The following is a 16,863-nucleotide window of genomic DNA, read 5'->3' as shown; positions in this document are numbered from 1 at the left end:
GCAGGCTGTTTGAGAGTCCGTAAGTATTGCTAGTGACCGCCCGGTTCTATAGCCCTCCGCCACCGCTAGAGCAACGGCTACTTCCTCGGACTCTGCAGCTGTGCAGCCTCGGAGAGACGCGCTGGTCATTTCGCGTAAAGACGAATCGACCACCGCCACTACAGCGATTTTGGTATCTCCTCCTCTCCAAGACGCGTCTGTATACACGGTCGTGGCTTGAGGAGCGTATGTTTTCTCGATGAATTCGGCCCTCGCTTCTCTTCTGCCTCGATGGAGGTTGGGATCCATGTTTTTTGGTATTGGCGCTACCTTGAGGGTCTTGCGAAGCTCGTCGGGGATCGTTGCCGTCCTCGACATTTCTCGCATCTGCTCGCGGTATCCGAGCCTCTGCAGGAGCGCTCTTCCTGTCGTTGTTTGCAACAGCCTGAGTTTTTGCGACTCAAGTTGCGCCTCTCGTAGCTCCTCAAAGGTGTTGTGTAATCCCAGGGCCATGAGTTTTTCTGTAGACGTGTTGCGTGGTAGTCGGAGCGCTGTCTTATACGCTTTGCGTAGCAGGGCTTCCGCTTGTATTTCATTTTTGTTGAGGCACTGGTAGGGTAGGCTGTACGTGATTCGACTAACTACTAGGCTTCTGACTAGTTTTAGTGTGTCTTCTTCACGCATGCCATGTCGCCTGTTGGTGATGCGGGTGATCATGCGTGCGACTTGTAGCGTTGTTGCTTTCAGTAGGGTAAAAGTGTGAGTACTGCGCTGGTTGGATTGAACCCACATGCCCAAAATTCTTATTGATGTCTTTTCGGGTATGGGCGTCCCTTCTAGGTAGACGTTGAGTTTTAGGTCCTCGTTGGTTGGGACGGTCCGGTTTTGCTTGCCTCTCCAGACTCTCAGCAGTTCCGATTTCTCGGTCGAGCATGCGAGTCCTCTTTCTGCGAGGTATTGCTCTACACAAGAGGCCGCTTACTGTAGCCTTTCTTCCTTCTATCCGAGACAGCCCGTGTTTGTCCAGACTGTTATATCGTCAGCATACATTGCATGCCTGATGCCTTCGATGTTCTCTAGTTTTCGAGCAAGGCCTATCATAGCTATGTTGAAGAGTAGGGGTGAGATAACTGACCCTTGGGGTGTTCCTTTGTTTGGAGTGCAAATTTTTTCCGATCGAAGGTCTCCTATGCCGATGGTGGCAGTTCTATCGGACAGGAAGGCTTTGACGAAGCCGTGGATTCTGCGTCCGCAATCCAGGTTGTCTAGGCCCGTAAGGATCGCTTCGTGGCTGACGTTATCGAATGCCCCCTTGATGTCCAGGGCCATTATGACATTTTCTCCCGTCCGAGGTACGTTTCGCAGGACATCTTCATGTCTTCATGTATTTGGAGGAGAACGTCCTGCGTCGAGAGCTTTGCTCTGAAGCCGAACATGGTATGTGGTACACAGTCGTTGTCTTCAATGTAATTTTGCAGTCTGAAAGTTACAACCCGTTCGTAAAGCTTGCCAAGGCACGACGTGAGTGATATAGGCCTGAGGTTTTCAATTTGTAGCTTTTTACCAGGTTTAGGTACCATTATTACTTCGGCCTGTTTCCAATCTTCGGGAACCGTCTCCGCCTCCCAATGTTTGTTAAGAAAGGTGACGAGCTCTTGTATGAGGTCGTCGCTCAGGTTGCGGATTAGGGCGTTGTCGATTCTGTCCGCTCCGGCTGCCGTGTTTCTGGTGGTGTTTCTTATGGCCGCGTAAACCTCTTCCACAGTTATGGGGCGGTCGAGTTTCTCGTTTTCGGCTCCTCGATACGTTCCTTGGTATCGCGGGGGGTTGTGATCGCCGAAGCATTTTTCTCGTGCCTTCTCCAGTAGGGCGATGTCTGATCCCTCGAAGGAGTGGATGAACCGGTGGATGGCTTTATTGTTTTCTGATTTTATTTTGGTCGGATCGATTAGTGCTCTTAAGAGATTCCAGGTTCTGGCCGTGCCTAGAGTTCCCCTAAGTGAGTCGCTGAGTTGTTCCCAATTTTGTTTCGCGAGTTGCATCGCGTATTCTTCCGCCTTTGCCGTAATTTCTGCTATCTTTAGTTTTAGTTTCCTGTTGTGTTTTTGCTTCCGCCATCTTTTGGTGAGACTGCGTCTCGCTTCCCATAGTCTGAGGAGGTGGGCGTCTACTTCAGGCGTTGCTGTCGTTCTCCTTAGACTTTTTGTGCATCGTTGTCGCGTTTCTCTCAGCATGCCGCTCCATTCCTCCAGTGATTGGATACCGCCTTCAGATTTGTTGCAAGCCACGCGAAACGCGTTCCAGTCAGTGATTTTCGCCTGTCCAATCTGGCGTCTTATGGTGTCGGATGCTATTCGTGTCCGGAGGATAAAGTGATCGCTGCCTAGATTTTCCATCATGTTTTCCCACTGTGACTCCCTGCTGTTCATTACGAAGGTGAGGTCCGGGCATGTGTCCGTGCTCACGCTATTCCCGATTCTCGTAGGGGTCGCAGGATCTGTGATTAGACTGCAGCCAAAGTATTCCGCTACTTCCATTAATGTTCTTCCCTTGATGTCTTGTTTCTGGTATCCCCAACTCCTGTCCATGGCGTTGAAATCTCCAACGATGATGAGTGCATTTTCTTTTGCCAGCTTGTGCGCTCCATAAAACAGTTCGAAGAGTTTGGCTTTTCTTTGTCTCGGCGGGCTGTACACGTTCAGTAAGAACGTGCTGCGTCCCTTCAACAAGCGCGTGTTCAACGTCGGTGTCGGCGATGGTATCGTGCCTGATGGCGGTAATGGTTTTGCTGATTAGGACGGCCGCTTTACCTTCGTTTTGACTCTCGTAAACCTCGTACCCTTGTAAGGTCGGCTTGATTCCGGTCTCTTGGAGCGCAATTACATCAGGAGGTGTGATTTGTGTGTTTATATATTGTTTTAAGAGGGCCTGCTTTTTGCGGTAGCCTCTGCAGTTCCATTGCCAAATATCTAAGTGTTCTTGTTCTTGCCGATACGTATTGATCATGTTTACGCGTTACTGCTGTTGCCTTGTTCGCTTGCGAAAGCTGTTAGCGCTGGACGGTTGTACGCCCTTTCCCTAATGTTTTCGGTATGTTTTTGTTTTCGAAAAGCGCTTCTGATCTCTGAGATTTGCCCTTGGAATTGTACTTGCATCTGTTGCATTTGCGATTGGATTTGCTGCATCATATCCTGCATCATCTGCTGCATCATCTGTTGCATTCGTGTTTCAAGGTCTCCTTCGTTCGATGCCTGTGGTTGTCGTTTTGGAAGGGCTCTAGTCGTGTCGAGTTCCCGCTGTTGTTCCTTTAGTGTTTTTGTGAGTTCCTCAACTTTGCGTTCGAGCTCGTTTTGTTTGATTCGAGCCAGTTCTAGCTCGCGTCTGAGCGCATCGCTGTTCGCGTCCTTCGGTTCTGTGACACGACTGTCTTTGTTGTTTGTGTTGTTTATGTCACTACCCTTTCCTACCGAGTGCGAAGCAGTGGTAGAAGCCCAGCTTACCTTGCCGCCGCTTGTCTGCGAAGGCTTCTTCTTTTTCTTTTTCTCTTGCTTCTCCCCCTCCTGTGGGCCGGCTGGTGGTAGAGGCGGGAAGGAGTTGGACCTCGATCGGCTCCTCGATGTCTCTCCCTATGAGCTGAGCCATCGCTTGGGTGGTCGCCCGCGTTGGTCGCTCCGTCCTCTTCCTCCTGCGGGTTTTGGCCTTGCTTTTTTCAATCTCTCTCGGCACTCCTTGGATCCGGTCCGGTGTGCCTCGCCACAGATTATGCACTTGGGCGCGCAGTCGTGGTCGTCGGGCGGGTTTGAAACTCCGCACATTTGTTAGGTTGGGGCAACCAAAAGGAAATAAAAATAATATGCCCCCGCCTGCACCGCTTACGCACAACAGGCTCAACCCAATTGGAAAATAAAAGAGGAGGCCCGTAGGCAAGACATGTTTTCGCCACCCTTGGGTGGAAAAATAAAATAATAGGGGAAATGCTACACCAGCGACCCACAACCGAGGAAGCGGGCCCGGGGAGACTCCCCTGATCTCCCCTGGGAGGTAGCGGAAAGGATGGGATAAATGGATGGGAAATTGGACGTTGGATTGGGTTGTGGGAATTAGCTGGGATTGGGGACAGCAGGACTTTGACCAGATTTGGCTTGATTTGATCCTGAGTTCCTTTTCAGGCCTCCTTGAAGGGCGAGCACTCAGTACACCAATAGTGGGCCCTCGGCGTCGAACGTACTCCCACACCACAGAGAACGTTTTGCCGGCGATCTCCGACCGTCCGAGACAGAGAAATCCTAACAGGGGCTCGACTAGGATCCCCTCCCCCAAGCCAGGTTCCGCCACCCCGACCCACTCACAGTACTAAGAGACAGATATTTCGCAGCACTCGTTCGGTGCTTCGGCTCTTACTCCGCAGTACTCGCACACGCTGCAGCCATCCTTTCACGGTTTTCGCGGCGATCGAGACCGATCACCCTGGCAGAATTTGTGAAACTTCAATCCATACTCCCACTCTGTCATGGTTGAAGTCTCAGTTGAAGTCCGCAGCGACATCACGTGCTACCACAAGGTATATCTGCACGAGCCCGGGCCAGGCTTGATGCCCGCCTGCGATTTCACCAGTCTACTAACCGTTACTCAGACAGCCGCCGGGCTTTCCCGCGTTTCGGAGCTTACTGGCCTCGGAGTTTGCTGCTACTTACTCCATCTCTTTTCGTGCTTTAAGGCCAAGGGCGGCTTCCCCAAAACCCAAGCTTGGATCGCCCAGCCGCATGCCCCCGCGAGGCACCGAGCTCTTCGTGATCGGAAACCAACGCGTCCGCGGCTGGGTGGTACGCCCTCGTACCGAGAGGGAACCGTGACTTTCAATTTTGCGAATTTTGGAACGACCTCGTCTGCCCGGGCGATCTCGTCGATCGGCAAAACAGCTAAGTCGGGACCGCGTCTACCGAGGCGCCAGCACCAACGGCAAAACAACAAAGTCCTGACCGCGTCTACCGCGTCGACCACGCCAAAAGCAAACAGCCGTTCTAGTCACCAGTTCTGGTTTTAAGCCGGATTCCACGTGCCCAGTCCGTCTCCCTTCTCGGACCTGCCCTCCCACTCAGGCATAGGGCATCGTGGGCGCGACACGCTCACAATGTCGCGGAAAGTCTGCTGCACCTTTTCTGGGGATTCGCAACCCCAAGAGTGGATTCCGGCGGATCCACCCACCGCTGTGCGTTGCACCGGAACAAAGCCTAGTAGCCGAAACTACACCGGCCCGTATCCGGTGGCAGGGGGGGCCACGGGCAGGCTGCACAGTCGGATTTCCCCCCCAAACTCCGCACAGTCCACACACAATAATGTTCGGTGTGGGACAGACGTCGGAGCGGTGTTCTTGCTGGAAGCAGACGTAACACACTTGCCTAGTGGGGCGGTACTGATAGCATGGTACTTCTCCTCCGTAATGTATGACGAATTTCCGCAAGACCGGGCCGTCGAACGTGAGCACTGCCGTCTTGGATTTTCCTAGCATCCTTGCCTGAAGTATGGTCACTCCTTGAGTTCTGACTCGTAAGTGTGCTTTGAGTTCTTCAGGAGGGGTACCTGGGTCTACACCGTGGATCACGCCGCGCAGGACGTCTTCCGGTGCTGCCACTTAAGCGTTTACATCATAAGTCTTTCCGTCGAATTTGAGACGGGTAATGTGCCGCACTAGCTGGGCCGTTTGCTCGTGCGGGGTGCTAACGATGATGATATTGGATCCGGTGCGAAGCCTTACAAGTAGGTCATCGTCCTTGCATTGCTGGCCGCACGCCATGACAATGGAGCGCGCTACTTGGTGGGTGGTGAGGGACTTCACCATGAGTCCTTTCTTAGGTCGAATAATGATCTTGTAGTCGCTTCTGGGGAGTGGCGGCATTCTTCGCCTAGGCCTGCTCTGCTCCCTTGATCCATTGTTGTTGCAGCCGGTCGCATCACCCGGTAATTTTTCATCGTGAGGTTTGGCGTCCGGGCCCGTTCCCGTGCCTTTGCGTTCTTTTCGCCTTTGAAGTTTTCTCTGGCGCTTGGATTGTGCAAGCTCCCAGCTGGCATCGTTGTTGTACCCGGCTGGCTTCGACGAGGAGTCGGACGGGATCTCGTCCTCACTTCCGAAGTCGGCGTCTCCGAAGTCGTCTTCATCCATCTCTTGGAATTCGTTAAGAAGGACGTTTGGTGATTGTAGTGGCACATCGTTGTCTTGGCTGGGCCCCGCCATTTGGTCTGTCGTTGAAACGTCGTCGATGTTAGGCGTCCGCGTCGTCGACAAGGTTAGCGGCCCATGCTCTCACGATGTCGAGCTGGGTGGCCCGTTATAGGGTTAGCGGGCCGGCGCCCGCTGTATAACTTTCAAGTCAGGTAGAAAGCCGAAAACTGGTCCTACCGCTTGAAATTTCTATCCTGGGGATCCAGCACTTGATATCTTTCCGTTCCGAAGAAAATCCGGTGGCGAGAATGATTCGGTCCGGTCGAATTCGGTCAAAATGTGCGGAACCGATGCGACGCGCGTCCGCTTGCTTGAACCGCCATGTAGCGTCCCCCTTGTTGCAGAACCATTTATAACGCTTATCATGGTACGGACGCTCGTATACGTGACGCTTTTGCAACACGTGCGCACAACTGATAGCAATATTGGTAAATTGACAGCGTGAAATATCTACAATTTCCTACACTAACCAACACAGGCATCTCGTGGTTGCTCTGAAATGGCAAGTGGCACATATGCACTGAAACTAAGCTCTTCGGATCACTTACAGAGCGAACCTTGACTTTACAAGCTTGAGAAGGTAGCTGCCAAAGAAACAAAAAAAAAACAGAAAGAACGATTACGATACCTGGAATCGATCTGCTTAAAAGTCTATTTCAGCATCCAAAAGACTGCAAGAGGCAGCCGCGTCTTTCAGTCCACGCAGGTCTGGTTCATCGAGCTTCAGTTTCCTGCGCGCTCCATTACTTCCCTGTGTTAAAAAGCATGTGACCAACATTTTTTATCGGGGCGGCTTCGGGTGCCTGCAAGAAGCCCTTGCTTGCAAGTCACACACGCAGGTAAAATGGTGTTCACGACCACAACAACCACGTGCGGACCACTTACGCCGCCAAAGAGTGCCAAGCTTACAGGGTTTCCAGGTCCTAAAGTAGATAAAGAGCCACAAAAGTCACAAAAGCAGCCAAAAAGTAGCCAACGTGCCGGCGAAGTGTCAGAAGTGGCCAAAAATAGCGGCAAGTTGCAGAAAAGCGTCACCAGAAGCACAAAAGTCGCAATAAATTTTGTAGTGATAGCTACATTGGCCACAAACTTGCGATTTCGCTGTGGCAGTGCTCCGGGGAGACACAGATACCGGCCGTGAGCGTTGTCTAACAACCGCCGCAGCTGGCAGAAGCCGCGCGCTGGCCGCGCCATCTGGCATGATATCTCACCGCGCGCCGCGCCGCGGAGCCGCCGCCATGGAGGAAGAAAAACTAGGAGCACTAGGAGGGACCATGACGTCACAATCTTGAAGCCTAGTCATAAAAAATATAATGGAAAGAATGATGGGAAATAGGCCCTAACGTGACAAGGCAGTGGTAGCTCTTAGCCGAATCTGTACGAGCAACTGCGTGACCATCTGCTTGCGTTCACTGGCGGCTCCGTGGTGAGCGCAATCTACTCGCTCGCCGCAGCGGTCACCATCCCCGAGCGACGCGTGCGCTGACTGCGGCGCAGTGGAGGTATTGGAGCACATGCTCCTTCGCTGTGCCGCTTCTGCAGTGCCGCGTCGCGTGATTCTCGCGACCTGCAGGGCCCTGGGAATCATCCCGGACAGTCTCGAAGCGCTCCTGTGGCCGCGCGGCAGTGCGCGCACCCGTGACAGAACAATGGTGAGCCTCTGTGCGTTCATCGAGCAGGCGGGCTTGACTTCCCGCTCGCTCTTCGCCAGGTAGTGCACGCGTGACACGAACGCTCCGTGGGTGCTACCTCGGACGGTATACGCGGCCGGGCGCCCCACCCCGGCCGCTAGTGCAGTGTGCAGCGCGTGCGATTAGTTCGAGACAGGAGGCTACGAGCGCGCGGCTATGTATACATACAGTTTACTTCTTTTTGTAAGTGATTGTGCGCAGTGACCGGAAGACCCCGCGCAGGGGCAGACGTAAAGCCGCCGGCACTCTCTCGACAGCGAGAGAGAGAGAAATACTTCACTGCTGCATTTCACGTCGGAACCGCGTATGTGCGCGAGTATATTCGGCACAACTTGTGCCTCGAGAATAGCGGAGAACGGCGGGCCCATGGGCGGGCCGAAGTCCGCCTGCCCGAGAAATAGAATCTTGCGCAGCGCGCCGGAGCGCTCGTTAAACATGTCCGTCCGCCGTGAGCGCTCTGCAAGCCGCTGCGCCCTTTTTTAGAGGCTCGTTTATTCGCCTACTCTCGAGTTCTCCGCTTATAGCATGCGCTGAAATAAACGCTCCGTATGTGTGTGTAACGACGAAACTCCTCTCCACTCTCTTTAGGAACCACAGTTGAACAGTGACGAGATCGCGGCCGCACCGTTTGATGAAAAGTTTACCTGCAGTTTTCTACAGTGCACCCAAAAACTCAAGAGTGTATCAACAGAAGTTTTGAGACGCGGAGCCTTCAGACAACCTCGAGCTCGGTACGCATTCCGCCAAAGCTGCAACACAGGCGCTGCGCTTCTGCGCTACATCGGAGCACGGACGTTCACTAAAAAGCACCGCTGGTTGGCAGTCTAGTAACTGTGGAGGGCCTATTTCCCAAGGGTCAGTGCGCAAAAGGGCCCTCGGCAGCGGCGTCAGAGGAGGATGGCTTGCAGAGGCTGAGCGCACTCTCTCCTAGTTTTTTTTACCTCCATGGCCGCCGCCGCCGTTTGGTATGACGTCAGACCGTTTGCCACGTTGCGCCCACTTTCACTACGTATATACTGGCATAGCCGAGATAAGCCACTGCCAAATTTTTTAATCTTGTAGGACGCAGGGTAACACTTGTATGCGAATAACTAAAAGCATATAAAGATGAACCACAAAAAGGATCGCCAATCAAACGAAAGGAGATGCATGAACATCACTGGACAGAAGCATGGAAACGCGCGAGGAATTTCTGAAGGGTGAGAGAATGTGGGAAAAGCAACCAGAACAGTTTGTCTTCTTTCCAGAGAAGAAATAGTTTGTGTTCCTAGCCGCAGCCATAACAATTTTAATTCCCCTATATATATGGCATGCGTGGCATTGTTTTTTTGCACGAAATTCCATCGCTGCTCTGTAAACTAGGGCTTGATTTTAGGCGCTTATTTCTTTTCCGTTTTAAAGCGCAGCTCTCTGGCGCCCGTCTCTGCGTTTCGCGGCGTCGCCGTTGTCCGTTGTAACCAGCAGTGGACACCTTAGTCTCGCTTTAAGCTGCGAAACCAATGGAGCGGGAGCTTAGAAAGCAGAGTGCAAAATTAGTAAATTGGTTTTCGGGGAAAGGAAGTGGCGCAGTATCATTCTCACACAGCTCGGTCGACACCTGAACCAGAGGGAATGCGCATAACTGCCCTCTTGAAACAGCGGATACCTCAATAGTGCTTTAAGCTATGGAACGGTAGTGGCAGATGTGCGCTGCATGCTTTGGCATTGACAGCGTTGTGTCTGAAACGCGGCGCTGAAGCCATAAGCCGTGGGCGGGTATTGTGTTCATTGTCGTTGACGTTTTACAGGTGAACAACTGCCCTCTTGGAACAGCGGATACCTGAATTTTAAGCTAAGTGACAGACGTGCGCTCCATAAGGGTTGAAATGCGCGCCAGTTGGTACATCGTAAACGGAGAAAAAACCAGTCTCACAAGACGAGGGGCAAGAAGAATGTACATGCCACAACGACTGGAGTATCAACTAAGGTTTATTAGAAAACACATAGTCCCAGCAAGGCCAGCAGAGCATGCGCAACAGCAGCATCACAAATCACACAGCATAAGAAACCAGAGACAAGAAATCTCATCTATCGTGATCGACCTAAAAAAGTAAATTCTTTTTCGAGTAAGCGCACCGAGGTTGTGCTGATACAATCATGGCCTGACAAACCTTCATGGTATGCTTCCAAGATTTCCTGCTCCTGTTTTGCCTTGCCTCTACCAAGAATCGTGACATTGCTGAACAAAGGATAGCAGCCACATTCATTGCAATGGCGAAGCAAGTTTGCCCCGCCATCGGACCCCAGGGGAGAGTGGTTGTACGCAGCCGGTCATTAATACACCGACCAGTTTGGCCGATGTATACTCTCTCGCATGTGATGGGGAACTTGTACACGACCTGTGCGACACACACCGTGAAACGGTTCTCGTGCTGCGTTGTGCAAACGTGATTTCTTTCTTTGCCTCGAGAAATGCGCGAGCACAGTCCCGAAAGCTTGCAAGGAGCAGAAAACACCACACTAACTCCCTGCTTGGCCCCAACTTTTTTTGATGTTATAACTCAATTTATGCACGTACGGCATGACCTCGAGTTTCTTGTGTTCAGTTGTCCCAACGTCAGCCCGCTTCGTGCGTCCTTTCTTGAGGTTCTGAAGCAGCGGTTCAGCCACTGCCTTCAAAAGGGGTTTAGGGAACCCCGCGGCTACCAAACCTTTGCATTGATTGTCAAGGCTGCTTTTGATAGCGTGGTGACAGCTTTTTTCCAGTGCATTGCGGAAACAGTTCATCACAATCCCTCTCTTTACAATCTTCTGCATGCGTTGGCATTGACAACTGACAACGTTGTGCCACAAAAGCGGCGCTGCAACCATAAGCCATCGGCGTTTTTTGGCGTTGACCTTTTACACTGCGATCATTTTGAGGAAAGGAAGTGCACATAACTGGCTCCCTGGGTCAGTGGACGTTGGTTGGTTGGTTCCGACTGAGAAAAGGATGAAAAGAAAAAGTGCACGGACCTGCCAACTGGCTCAAGCCGAGCCACCACCGCTGAAACGTGCAGATAGAAGAAAGTTGAGAGATAAGAGGACAGAGTAAAAGAGAGAGTAAAGACGCGCGTCGCAACAACCGCGTCCGCTGGAACAGACGCTGGCTGAGAAAACAGATACACTGCCGCAGCCGAACCCCCTCAGTGGACGTCTGGGTCGCGCTTATAGACATGATGAGAGAGAGAGATTTGAGCTGCAGGCATTCACAATGTTGTGCCAGAAACGCTGCGCTCAAGACATAGGCCGTCGGCGTTCGTTGTGTTCATTGGTGTTGGCGGTGACAATGTTTTACAGTCCGATCATTTTAAGCGAAGGAAGTGCATACAACTGGCTCCCTGGGTCAGTGGACGCCTGAATCACACTTCTGAGAAAGAGAGAGAGAGAGATGTGGGCTGCATGCGTTAGCGCTGACAACAGTGAGCGAACTCTCCCGATCAACCCCGCCACCTGAAACTGCCACCTGCCAGGGGAGCAGGGTAGGTGGGTAATTTAATGTAGATGTAAAGACAAACACGAATATCTTACCACTTATGCGGAAGAACACCCCGTTTCTCTCTCGTAACGGCTCCCACAGCTGTGACAACCTTGCGAAATACTTGCACAGACCTCATCTTTGAAAACCAGGCATTGGTGCAATAAGTCGAGCATATATCCACCTGTTTGTCCGACCACAAAGCTTCCTTAAAGGCAGTCAAGAACTGTTAGTGGAGTGTTTCTTGAAGCAGAAGTATGTGTGAAAAATAACAAGTTGTCTGTATTCATACTTACATGTCTTGCTTGAATGATCTGCCTCAATCTATCGAAAAGCTGAAACTGCTGATGAGCTGCGCTCAAATTTCGCATTAGAAAGTAACATAATTGTTGTCAATTATTTTCCCCTGTGATCTTTTTTCAGCTTTATACTGCCGAGACTGATCGGCACGTGCAGTTCATATGTATAGAAGGCACAAAAAGCACAGCCTTGTTCCAATCTTTTCATGTCATATGGGTTGCTTTTCAGCTACAAACTGGGGCAGTTATATGGCTCCCCTGAAGCCCTATATCACTGTACGAGAGGAGGAGTCTTCGCCATCAAGTTATCACAGTATGAAAGATGGGGCGGGCCCCTCAATTTAATTATATCATACTTGAAAGACAGAGCCCATTGTGTCCGTACACACAATGTTGAATCATGTCTGCTGCCCCTGCAAACCGGAGTATCGCATAGGCCCGCTGTTATTTAATCTATATATTAATGATATAGTTGTTATTAATGAATCAGCTAAATGGTTTATATATGCTCATGACAGTTGCATTCTTTATAAAGGTGCAGATCCAAGTGATTTAGTTCTGCAGTGCAACCGAACGCTCGAATCCCTATCAGGGTGGTCCCAGTCTAATTGCATATTAATCAATCCCACTAAGACTAAAGTTTTACTATTTAGACCAAGAAATAAAGTTTCCACACTTCAGAATAAGATCAGTTATAAGAATAAAGATATAACAATAGCAGATGAGCATAAGGTTCTTGGCGTTACTTTTAATTCTCACCTAAACTGGGATTACCACATTAATCCTGTCTGCAAGAAGCTGTCTGCTGTTGCAGGCACTCTGTCCTGCTGCAGGAACCTGATTCCCGAAAGAGCTAAACTCTTGTTCCACCAAGCGTTATTTGCACCCCACATAAATTATTGCAATCTTGTCTGGAGCTCAACAACAAAAAGAAATACAGATAAAATGAATGCGCTCCAGAAGAAAGTTTTGCTCTATGTAGCTAATGCTGGAATACACGCATCTACAAATAAGCTATTTCTGAAGTATGGGATCATTCGTTTCCAGCACAGTTATGAATTTCAACTCAAAAATCTTTTTTTATCAATCATCCCCTGAGTCTGCAAATTTTCTTAAAATTGTTGCAACATTACAAGAGCGAACAACAGATGTTTCGACTAGAAATCCCCCCCACCTGCTAGTTCCCTATTTACGCACCCAAAAGAATTTTCAGTCATTTTTCAGAAGGTTCAGTCCATCACTTCTGAACAAATATCCAAAAGGGCTTTTTCCATCTAAGAAAGAATTTAAAAATTATTTCTGTAACCTCAACTGAACTCCTACGCTTAACCCTGGTTTGTTGTCCCTTGCCTTAGTTTTAAACTAATTCTCCTTTGGCCGTGTGCTTCCATGTCAGCAAATAATTTTTCTTTTTCTTTTTATTGTCTCACTGTTTTTTTCATGTGTATGTATGCTTTTGAAACCTTCTTCGTTACCCATATATTTTCAAAGTGATTTTTGATGAGCGCAGTTTCTTTTGTTAATCTATGTGGACTGCCGTCTTGTGAGGTGGCCCCTGGACCTTCGTCAAGTTGCTGCGTGCAACTTTTAGTCCAGGGGACCATTCAGAGTTTGTATTTGAACCGCTCTGGAAAATAAACGAATTGAATTGAAAAGGCACAAACACATTTGCTGATATTTCAGTGTTTGTCAGGGAAGCCACTATTAAGAAATTTTGCTGATTGTTCTTCAGACATGCAAAGGAGAGTTCCTCTGGCCCAAATAAGGAACAATTCACAGGTAGCTGGAGAGTTCCTAGACTGCCTGAGATGAGCAGCATGAGATTTTATAGATCTCCGAATCCCCCTTTAGCTTCAAACACATTGCTCAAGCTACTAGAAGGAACTTCAATTCAGATGCTGTTGGTGGCATTATACTTACAGGGACACAGAAAATCAAAATACCTTGCATACAAACGGTTTTCTGTAAACAGGGTTGTAGAGTCGACCAGAAACTTGCCAAGAGTGCTTGAAGGGAACACTGTTGTGTATTTATGGCAGCTGCTAGCTGCCTGGCGCTCTCGATGCAGCTTTTTAAGACGCAAGTTAACACCTATGGAGATGCGCTGCGTAGTAAGGCCAGGTTTCAAGACCCAGATCTCTTGAAAATTACCCTAAGTGTTCTCCTTAGTGTGCTGTTCGAGCACTCTATGCAGGTGTGTGATCGACCCTACAACTTGGAAAACAAATTTTAAGGCGGAAGCCTTTAATGTCTCATCGTTGTAAGCAGCAGTTGTCGACAGAAAATGTCACGCTTTTCAATTGGTGGAAACGGTCGTGACGTCACAGTGCGCGAATTTCAAACGGGGCCAATTGCACTTTGGTTAGTAACCATACAACCAATTGAAGGGATCGTATAGTGATGCTCAAGTAAGGGACTGTGCTTAGTTAATTGCTTAATTACCCAATTAGCCTAATTAGCTTCACTATTCAGGCAATATAAATAAATAAAAGCGATTAAGAAATTGGTCGAGCTTAGGAATCGAACCCAGGTCTTCGGCGTGAGAGACGAGCACGCTATCCACTCCGCCATGCCAGCTCGATGGTTTGGAATGAACAAAGGCGCGTCTAGTGAATACGGTGTCTTCACTCACTCTCATCCTCCTCCATTCCCTTCCGGCGAGGTTTAGGTGTCCACCGACAAATGAGAGACAGATACATTTCCTTTCCTCAAAAACCAATTTACCGACGAGCGAGGCATAGAACCGAATGGGCGATGGCGTTCTATGGACTCCTTGGCAGCTATGGACTCCTTGGCAGCGTTGCAAGACGCTGTCGCGTTACACTCTTAGGGGCGAAGCTTATAATCTTAACCACACATCAGTGACCACACTTTAGGTGAAAAAGTGCCCCCCTGAATTTTGACGGGTGTCCACCGAGATATGTGAGACAGTTACTGCGTAATTTCCTTTCCTCAAATACAATTTTCATTTTCTTCATTACGGCTCCTCTTTATCTATCTTCTTTCACTCCCACCTCCCTTCCTCTACGGTGCGGTTCAGGTGTCCACCGAGATGTCACAGAATTACTGCGCCATTTCCTTTCCTCAAAAAGCGTTGCGTTCAAAGGGCAAGGCATCGCGCCGAACGGGTGGTGGCGTTCCGTGGACTCCCTGGCACAGCGCTACAACGCGCTGTCGCGTTCCACTCCTAAAGGCGAAGCTTAAGCGTCATTAATTAGCAGTTAATTAGTATTCAGGCATTAATCAGTAATTAACAATTAATTAGTGATTTGCCATCACTTAGTAGTTAGTACTCAAATATATGTGACGCCACCAGTGCCACAGAAACAGCGAAGGTGGTGCGGAAAACGCTTCCGCCTCTACCCACTTTAGACAGTCAAAGTGCCCCCTGAATTTTTAGCTCCAGAAGTAATCAGAATAGTCTTTGCGTCAAGACTATGAATCTTGAAAATGTTCACTAGAAGCTATTTTTGGTGGCTTGGCATTCACAAAGAATAAGCAATGCAGGCAGAAATATCAGCACCTCAAGCAATTCAAATTGCTTTTCTGCAAACAGTCTGTAGTGCTCTACATGGGAGCAGTAGAGATGAGCTAGGTGGCTCGTTATGGGCACTCTATGAAAGCCACAACACATACACACACTCCTCTCAATAGCAAGTTTCTTTTGTTAATCTATGTGGACTGCCGTCTTGTGAGGTGGCCCCTGGACCTTCGTCAAGTTGCTGCGTGCAACTTTTAGTCCAGGGGACCATTCAGAGTTTGTATTTGAACCGCTCTGGAAAATAAACGAATTGAATTGAAAAGGCACAAACACAAACACTCCTCTCAATAGCAAGTTGCCCCTAATGCCATAAACAACCCACATGTATGGACGATGACAACTCCATGACTCGTAACTATGTGCTGGTGGCTCGCAGCCCTTATTGTGGGGACCGAAGTCGGAGCAACACACTTCATCCCGGACGCACTGACGGCGGGTGTGCCATGAAGAACTGGGCAAGAGCAGTAGCTGGTGGTGCCCGTGCGTCATTTTGGCCTTGAATGGGAACAGTGAAGACCACTGGCAGCCCTGTGCCACCGACTACAACACCATATCAACTGCATTTTATAGCCCTTGCTTGGATCTTTCTTGTGCTGAATTTTTTTATGCTACCAATACACTAAACAGGCACTATTTTACATGCAAACACCACACTCAGAGTCCCTAATGTTCTTCATGGAAAAATTCTACAATGAAATCCAGCCAAGCCACAAATACTTGATACTTGATCTGAACTTAACATGCAGGTCATAACAAGCAGCACTTTCCTAACGCTTGTGTCTTCAGCTTTACACAAGACAAAAGCTTAGACTATCCATAAGTAACACAAGTGTCATATTCACACACTGCTTAATACAAAAATGAACAATTATATCTAAATGCAAGCTTCAAAAGAACAGTCGTGATTTGCAATCTACCCCTAAGAGTTTTGGTTGGCGACCAGGTTTTCTGAACTGTACACAAACTGTTGTATGGAGAAGGAACTGCGCACCATGCGGCAAATATTGAAACTTGGTCGACAAAAATGTGCGAGCAGCTGTGGTGCACACATTGTGACAGCTGCATAGTCATGTGATTTCAAAATGGAACTCTGGAGATGCCACTTGTAAGGCCGTCGCCAAAGGCCAATGTCATCCAGTCGGCATTCACTGAATAAAGAGGAGATGGTGCCATCAATCTCAGGCGAAACTCTTCTTGTACAGCATGTCACCTTCAGCGGCAAGCAACTTCATGGGTTAAAGAAATTCATTACCTTCTTCAACGCCACTCACCTCAGGCACAGAGTACAAACAGGAAGCAGCAGAGACATTACAGAACCACGTGCAACTCTTTTAGTGCCTTCTCAGTAAAGGTCATGTCCTCGGATGGATTCCAGATAAACCTGCTTTCTGAACTGTAGCATATTGGGATAGGATGTTGAGGAGTGAACATTAGGTATGCGAGTCACAGGATAGAAGTGCAAGTAAACAACTTGCTAGCACTACCTGTGGCAGTTACTGCTACATGCATGAAACTTACCAAGGATAATCATGCACTGAAACATGCATCAGAGTCGGCACAGGTCTGTGTCGTAACATGCCTCTGGTGTGCAACTGCCACAGATGTGAAGGCTAATTGCCATACTTGATTTCTGAACA

At 49.3% G+C, this 16,863-nt stretch overlaps 1 pseudogene; it reads right to left on the bottom strand.

Moving 5' to 3' along the window:
• LOC149327519 (uncharacterized) overlaps positions 1–6,977 on the bottom strand; it is a 32,612-nt pseudogene extending 25,635 nt beyond the window's left edge.
• Between the last annotated feature and the right edge of the window lie 9,886 nt (positions 6,978–16,863).

The sequence above is a fragment of the Amblyomma mixtum genome, chromosome 10 (genome assembly GCF_055824585.1).
Source record: "Amblyomma mixtum isolate Tamu chromosome 10, ASM5582458v1, whole genome shotgun sequence".
Taxonomy (NCBI): Eukaryota; Metazoa; Arthropoda; class Arachnida; order Ixodida; family Ixodidae; genus Amblyomma; species Amblyomma mixtum.
This window is presented reverse-complemented; position numbering and strand designations above follow the sequence as displayed.